The sequence below is a fragment of the Rutidosis leptorrhynchoides genome, chromosome 1 (genome assembly GCF_046630445.1).
Source record: "Rutidosis leptorrhynchoides isolate AG116_Rl617_1_P2 chromosome 1, CSIRO_AGI_Rlap_v1, whole genome shotgun sequence".
Lineage (NCBI taxonomy): Eukaryota > Viridiplantae > Streptophyta > Magnoliopsida > Asterales > Asteraceae > Rutidosis > Rutidosis leptorrhynchoides.
The window spans coordinates 366,198,337-366,206,877 of NC_092333.1; the positions used below are offsets into that span (position 1 = coordinate 366,198,337).

Consider the following 8,541-nt stretch of genomic DNA (forward strand, 5'->3'; position numbering starts at 1 on the left):
TAGTTTACAGAAGCATATTTTCAAAATATGGATATGTTTGACATCATTCACATCTACAACCACCTCAGTATTCTCACAAATCGACCTTATGCAAAAACTCAAGCTTTGGAAGCTGTAAAGAGATACATGATGGAGACAATAGAACTGATGAGATGTGAGGACTTTCAAATCAGTCTCGAAGCTAAAAGGAAAAAGATTCGGATAACATGTCCGGATCAATCTCTAGAGGTACTGGAGGACATGAGAATTTTTCAGATACAATTTGAACCCGAAGGGTTTGTGTTTGTTAATTTTCAAAAGGAAAAGGTGTTCATCAAAACGAATGAGCTAAACAAGTATTCGGATGGAACACTCAAGGCTGCACTGAAGTATCTCAAGTTTCATCAAAGCAAGTTTGATGATATTGACATAAAAATGGGTCTTGGAGAATTCATTAAGCACATCAGAGATCGTCTAAAACTCCGGATCCGAACAAGACAATTTGAGATTCTTCGTGGTCAAAGAAAGAGATGGTATTTTAAAGAAATGGATGAATATCCATTACATGAGGGAGATCCAAGAAAATCATGGGGTGCCTGGAAACCTTCAAAGAAGATTTCAGATAATCGAGTTAAATTTTCTGATCCAACGGGTACGAGATGGAAAGCTACATTCGGACCTCTCAAGGTTACACAATAGGATTATATTGAAATTTTCACATTTAACACTAAGGGGGAGATTGTTAGGACCCCGGAATGTGTATAGTGTTAATGTGAAACAAGCTTATTAGATGGTTCCTTAGAAAAGGGCTATATAAGGAACCTTAGTAGTCCTAATTAGATATCCATTGCATTGTAACTAAGTTTAAGAAGCCGTGGAATGTAAATTTATTGAAACTCTCTAACACCGAATCTATTCTTCTTTAAACCGAGTCTCATTCTATCAATCACATCTTCAAATCTCACTATGATCTGACCTATCAAACGTACTAATTGTTATATATGTCATTGTAATTTGTGATGTTACCATGTGCATGTTATGAGGTTGAAGAAGAGAATAGAAATTACCGTGGGGTAATCAGAAGCGTCTAGTTATTTATGTGCCAACAAAGTCAAATCTTAAATTCGCTGTGTATATGAAGGATTTGAAGAGATTGAAGAACCTAAGTCACAACAGTCACAAGTTATGGTTAATCTGATGACTGGTGAACTTCGAAGATTGTTGAGTATAAGTCTCCTCGTATCAAAAGAGATATTACTTAAAGGTTCAACAAATTGTACTTCTTGATAATTGTATCGACTTGTGATTATCATTGCAATATAACAGCGAGAAAGATGAAGAGACAAGATATGTGCCATACAAGGGAGTTTATTGGTGTATAATGGAAAATTAAGTGAAGTTAAAGGTAACGCCACATCCTAAGGGGAGTATGTTGATCCTCAAAAGAGTTTGGTGGAATATAAGTTTGGGTAAAGAAGGAATGTTGATAGAACTAGGTCCTAGGGAGAGTTTGTTGGTGCATTGTAAGTCCCTAGTTATATCAACTGAAGAAAGATTCGAAGTTAAACTAACTTGACTGTCAATTGACAGAAGGACTCTGTAGGTTGACAGAGTAAGTCGGTGAAAGTTGACTATCAGTTAATTGAGTGAGACAATCGAGACAGAGTCTGTCGATTGACTGTCACTGCAAGCAGTATATAAGGAGCTTAAGCTTTACAAGTTAGTGTTTATCACCCTAATATGTTTCCTTCCGATTTCTTTAGTTGCTAATCATCCCAAAACCCACACAAGTCGAATTAAGTACTCTAGGCATCGATCTAATCCATCATTCTTGATCGGTTTGACTAAATCGATACCCGAAAATCCAAGATTCGCTATAAAGCTCGATCCTAATATCCGAATAGCTCTAACAAGTCTAGGTATCATTAGATACATTTTCATTCTTATATATTTTTATCATTTATCATCAAATATTATATATCGCGTTAAATTCAAGAAATCTATAGATTCTATTAAATTTCTAAAATGATGACATTAAAAATAAGTTTTTTCCTTCACAAAAGAAAATAAAAAAAAATAGAATATATAGATGATGTCATAAAAATATTAATTTTTTAACAAAAAAAATACATTTGTAATCAATCAATCAATCAATAATCAGTAAAAAACACACGCGTGAATACTGCCCAATTATTTGAGACTCACAAACTTACAGAGCACGCTTCTAGGTTTCTACACTGATTATTTCATTTATTTAATCATATCAATATTGATACATGTTTTGGCACAATTGATTCATCCAGACTCTTCCCCAATCATCTCTAATCTGCCTTTCGATCTTCTCAACTCGGTATTTCACAATCATCTCTAATCTGCCGTCTTTGCTAATATCATTCTTCTTTTTATGTTAGTTTGATTAATTAATTAATTCAGTTTAGGGTTTCATTAGGTAACAGGTAATTTACTAACTTAGCTACTTGATTAATCTCTTCACCTTTTTTTTTTTTTTTTCTCTGAGTTTCGTCAATTTGTTTTCAAAATTTCTCTCTGTTCAGTTTAGGGTTCTCGTATTTCTATTTATATTCTATAGATTTCAAAATGTCTGAATCATAATCTTCATCTATCTACGCAAAAGAGGTATCTCTACATTGTGGCTATTACAACTGCTTTACAAATTTAAGGTTTTTGTTTTTAAGATTTATTATTAGTTTATGATTATAATTGGTTGCTGATTTGTTAGATTTTTTATAAAGATTTTATATTCCGTCTCTGTGATGCAAATTTTGTATTCATTCATTAGGGTTTGCTGTTTGATGCAGATAGAATGTTATAAATTTCTTGATTATACATGTATTCAACCTCTTATCTCATGATTGGTATTGTTTTTGCAGTCACTTTTTCTTGCTATTTTTTGGCTTTTGTTCAGCTTGAAGCATTTATAAATGGATAGTTAATTCCATTTGTTACTTCTGGTACGTTGATTATATGTGTGAAATTTAGTTAAATAAAATATTTATAATATCATTTTTGTGACCTCTATTCACTATCTTTTAGTTAATGGTGAATATTTATTTGAAAAGAGTTGCTCCTTTGTGCAATTCTGCATTTGCATTTCTTTCATGTGTACATGCTTACTAAAAGCTTTTAATTTTATGTTTGATACTCAGTTTAATAATTCATGTAGTTGTTTTCTAACTAGTTAATGGAAGTTGAAGGTTAGGCTATTGAGATTTTGGAAGATAGCTTTTCAAATTAATACAATCATCTTGGATGAGTAGGTATATAAACTCATTCAAGGATTACCATTTGTTTCATTTTGTAGACACTATCTTCATAAAGCAATCACAAGGTAATCTAATTTTCACCCTTTACAGATTCCGCATCTTTTATGATTCAACCAATTAACGGGTCCGAAAACTTGGTTAAAATTTGCCTATGATCATTTACAGGTTTTTGTTTCTTATTTTATAAAATTTGCAGAATTAGTACTCTGCTTTTAGTCATGGGTATTTAAACAATAGAATGTTACAGTGGTTAGGATGGTTATAATAGCTTATTTCAGAAAACTTGAGAGTATTTTCAATTTTAAGAACATTTTGATATTAAATCCTTTTATGCTATATTAAGTATTTATTGTTAATGTTTTTGATAAAAAATTTCGAGTTCTTAAATATATACATGTGTGCAGGATGTTGATGAAAGAGCTAATGATTTTGCACTTGGATGGTCAGTTGCTCTTGCTTCACCTTTTACTATATGAGTACAAGATGTAATATCTTTAGGAAGCCAGGTGAGCCTTTTCTGGAATCTCATGTTCAAAAGTTGTCGTTTGTGTGTGTTAAATTCCCATTAAATGTTCCTAAAACTGAAAATCATCAAGCATATTCAGTATTATTTTTGACAAGTTTTTATGTATGTGATTTTATATGAATATCAATATCAAGTGTTTGATGAAATGCTCAAATGAGCAGTCAAACTTTATTTTTGTTGACTTCACATTATAACTGATGTTTACATTATTAAGAATTGACTATGTTTTCATATCTTTACATTACTAACATGTTATGTTTCTTTATTTGTTTACATTACTTATAGGTAGCACCATGGTGGTTAATCTCATTTAATGATTCAATTGTCGATGGGTCTTCCATTGGTATGTATTTTTTACCAAACATAAAAGTAAAAGTATTATTCATATAATAAATCAGGTGTCTTAGTTCTTTTCATCATTCATATACATTTCCTCCTTTCAGAGATACATTGCAGCTTGCACTGATGCCCATCTCATTTGATCTTGACTAGGGACTACTCGCCGTTCGAGCAATACACGTAACCTCTATGAGTAAAGTGTGTGGATTAGGTAACAGATCATAACAGGACATTTATGTAGTTTGTTTCCAGACAATTCGATGGTGCATAATATGCTTATGCTAGTGACTAACAAACTATGTTACATCTCTCTCTTTCTTGATTCATAATATGTTATTCTTTTCATGATATAATGTTTTTTTCATCTACTTACTATATTTTAAAAACGTGTTTGTTGTTTTCTTTGTTAAAGGTTATGAAGAAGATAAACTGTTTCTTAATTGTTGGAAAGTGATATCGGCTAAAAAGTCACGTTTTCACCTCGGTATTAAGTTCCAAAAACAATAAAGTTCCAAACTTTAACGCCAAAATACCCGCTTCGTCGGTTAAAATTGAAATACAAGTGATTACGAAGACGATGCAAAAAGAATTAAGGGAATCGGAGCTAAAACGAAGATTCTAGAGCGAAAATGGTGAAAGACAAGAAATCAAGTTACGATCCAGCGACTCAGCAAGCCAAACGGCTTGCCAAACGGGCTACCAAACGGCCTGCCAGTATGGCAAACGGCCTGCCACACGCCCAAGGCAAACGGCCATGGTAAATGGGCTGACTGATCAAACTGCCCCTGCAAACGGCTTGCCAAATGGCCTGCCAGTCGTTTGCAGACAAAATTCAAGCTTATTTAAAAGGTCTTTGTCATTCATTTCAACACACTTCAATTCACTTCTTTCTTTCTCTTGTACAATATTAGTCATACTTTCAAGGTCTTCAACTCCGTGCGGGAAACCTAGTACCCGAAGAAGAACGCCGAAGATTGTATTAGGAGCGGTCTGGAGTTTGAAGTTGTCACTTTTATATTCGGAACTCGTTTAATCTACTGGTACTTCTATCCTTTGTCTTTATATATAATGTTTTCCATTATTATGCCTTGTGATATTGTTACCATGATAAGCTAGTAGTTATCTTTAGTGTATGTTTAGATGTAGTCAGTTATAATGCCGAAATAGTATTATGGCTTGTGTATGTTGTCGAGATGCTTTCCGATTATGCTTTAAACTCAATCGATTTTCCAACTAATAGAACGTAGTTATTGACTCTGTTATTGGGAAGTCGCGAACCTCGATTCAGAGTACGCTATCTGTGTTACCCCTTAGTAAGAGAAGCTCGGATACAACGTAAGTTTGACTGAGGCACACCGGTTGTAGTAAGTCCACCAAGCTTTGGATTCCGACTGAGGACTCTTTCGTAGTGAAACATCTAACTAGACCCCTAGTACATTGTCGGTCCTAGACCATTCTAGTGTAGTCACCAAGTATATAAACTTCGTACGTGCACGCTGAAGCACATCGGTTGTTGTAAGTTGTACCTCTGCTAAGTAAAGCCATGGAACCCGGTCAGTGCTGATTAGTACACTTCACCATAACGCGATCTCAAGCATTGCACTCCGCTTGAGGGATTCTTGGTTAATTAAGGAACTATTTGTTTGAACACATAAAGGATTGGACCGTTAGAATAACCGAACGTGTTCTTGGAAGTCAAACTTGACTTGGCCATGGTGTTCTTTATGGTTGAACTCTTTTTAAGGGCCTAACTATCTTTTAAACCCAATCATTAACGCAAGCATCAAAACATATCACGTCTTTCGGATATGGTAAACCCTGTATTTCATTATGCTTAAGAAAGTTTAGACCATTGTGGAATGTTAATACGTCACCTAACTGAGTCGCTCAATTGGATGAGCCGTCTGAACGTGTATGCCTGTAGTCAGACTGCACGGGCGTCGGGGGTAAGGGACGTTGCTGTCTATTCAGAATCTTCAAGCCTATCGCATTACCTAGTGACGTGTCTTACAACAGGGGCGTTTAGGACTAGTGTAATGAATACAAGGTCACTGCCTATTCATGAGCCAGCATTCCATAATCTCTGCAAAGTAACTGACGAAATCATAGCATGCGCTTGTTTTAACCTTATCTGAATTACAAATTTTATCGCATTTACTTTACTTTATCTTATAAACTAGAAAACCCAAAAATTAGGTAACAAACCACTACTCCTGCACCTTAGAATTATCTTAATCTTTAAATATAGGTTCGATTCTACTGATATCTCAAAAATACAACTCTAGGTCATACTTCCCTTACTCATAATAAGGAGTAGTAAGATTTAGGCCCCGCTAAATATAAATTTAAAACCATTACCATCCTGTTAGTGGTTGATTCTGACGCATTGCGGCCTAACAACACCGCATAAATAAAACCGTCCGTCTCGGCCATATCAGAAAGTATCAATATTTCTTGGGAACTTTTAACAATTTGCTATTCGCTGCCTTATTCGCTACAGTTAACTACGCGGTCATCGATTGCTTTTCCTCATCTTTTAGATCGATTAAATTTTATTTTCCGAACATTCTCCAATTATATTCGAACCAAAAGGATCATGCCTCTCCGTAGTCGGTCTGACCACTTGGTTTGTTGAATAAGTTAGTGCAAAGCTCTGTTATCGAAATACCAGGAAATCAGTAGCAAGAACCAAAAACATATCTAAACTTAGGATAATTAGATTACCTTATAATTATAGATTAGATTACCTTAGACTACTTTTGATTAAGACTAATTAGAATAACCTTAGATTGCTTTAGACTAAATTAAGAACTTAGCTTATCTGCTTAAAATTTGAAAACAAAAAAGGCATACCTAGTGTATGATCTAAACCCGATCTAGACCAGGGCAGTTGTTCTTCGTACATGGTCCAGACGCAATAATCTCTAAAGCACGCAAGGAAGAACGAATCAGAAATCGAATGACGTTACGCGTTACTTTAGCAGAAAACACAAAACCCTCGATTGAAGGTCGAGGAGGACCGATCAGATTTCCAGAGATCTAAAGACACTCGTTCGAGTTAAAGCATCACATCATACAACTCATCCAAAATGGCTGTCAATTTCGTAGACTACCGAATGACGATCCTAATTCTCACCTTGATAAATTCATATCTCTTTCGAACTCGTACAAACAACCAGGGATAGGACAAGATATAGTCCGGCTATACTTGTTCCCCTATTCTCTCACTCATCATACACATGCATAGTTTGAAGGATTGAAAAAAGATTCCATCACGTCATGGACGGAGATGGCTACTAAATTCCTAACTAAATATTTTCCTCCTTTTATACAAACCAAACTCAAGAATGACATCATTAACTTCAAACAGAGTTATGATGAATCTCTTTACACTGCATGGGAGCGATTCAAAACCCTGCTGAAGAAATGCCTTAATCACCAGTTAGAACGGTCAGCCCAAATCTGTACCTTCTACAACGGTCTTACGCTAAATCATAGGACGACAATCGATGCCGCAGCTCAAGGAAATCTGATGAACCAAATCGCAGACGAAGCATGGGAGTTGCTCGAGAACATGACAATGCATCATCATGACTGGAACAGTGGTGAAACAACTTCATCATCTGCACCACTCTCCGTACTTGATAATCAAACGGAGGCCATCAAATCTCTCACGGACAAGATGAAATCTCTTGCCAAACAACTCGGAGAATTGAAGACGCAACCGCAGCAACCCACTGAAGAATATCAAGTTGAGTACGAGAACCCTGACGGTTTAGTCTGTTACGTTCAATACCCAGCTCGCCAATTAAATCCCGGATTCAATCAACAACCTAGGGTTAACCAATTCCAAAGAAACAACCAGCCTTTTCGCTATCGTTACCCACCTTATCCACCCCAACAATCTCAATTGACCTACGATCAACCACTTCCACTCACTGGTCCACCAGCTGAGGAAAATTCCCTAACCACCCAAATTACGAAAGTAACCAACCCTACTCTCAGAACTGATGATCAGTCGACTCAGTTCATCCAAGGACAACAGCTAAATCAGAGAGCTGCATCTAAACAAGACTAGATAGAGATTCTAATGACAAACCAATTGGCTCTACTCAAAAGTCTAGAAACGCAGCTCGAACAGTTATCACAACGCCTTGAAACCCGACCACAAGGGAGGTTACCTAGTAATACTATCCAAAAATCCCCACATAGAGGAAGCTAAGCAAATGGATTCTGTAATCTCAGAGGAAGAACCACGGAGAAGGTCAGCTAGGCTCAAGAACAAATCGACATATACTTAGAAGCTGTCTACTACAACTCCGGTTTGTGTACCTTACCCTGGAAGGCTACAGGAGGAACCAACCAAGCTTGATTCCTTCAAACTTGATGGAAGATTCCTGGACACCATGTCCA

General features: G+C 35.8%; 1 long non-coding RNA gene across 3 annotated transcripts; it reads left to right on the plus strand.

The window, feature by feature from the left end:
• Positions 1 to 2,216: 2,216 nt before the first annotated feature.
• Positions 2,217 to 4,481, plus strand: LOC139870949 (uncharacterized). 3 transcript variants are annotated; one of them, XR_011766624.1, is made up of 6 exons: positions 2,217 to 2,329; positions 2,871 to 2,951; positions 3,179 to 3,328; positions 3,668 to 3,769; positions 4,075 to 4,132; positions 4,233 to 4,481. It is a non-coding gene; the product is annotated as an uncharacterized lncRNA (long non-coding RNA). The 3 variants fall into 3 exon arrangements; XR_011766622.1 differs by having other exon boundaries at positions 3,179 to 3,769; XR_011766623.1 differs by lacking the exon at positions 3,179 to 3,328.
• Positions 4,482 to 8,541: the final 4,060 nt, after the last annotated feature.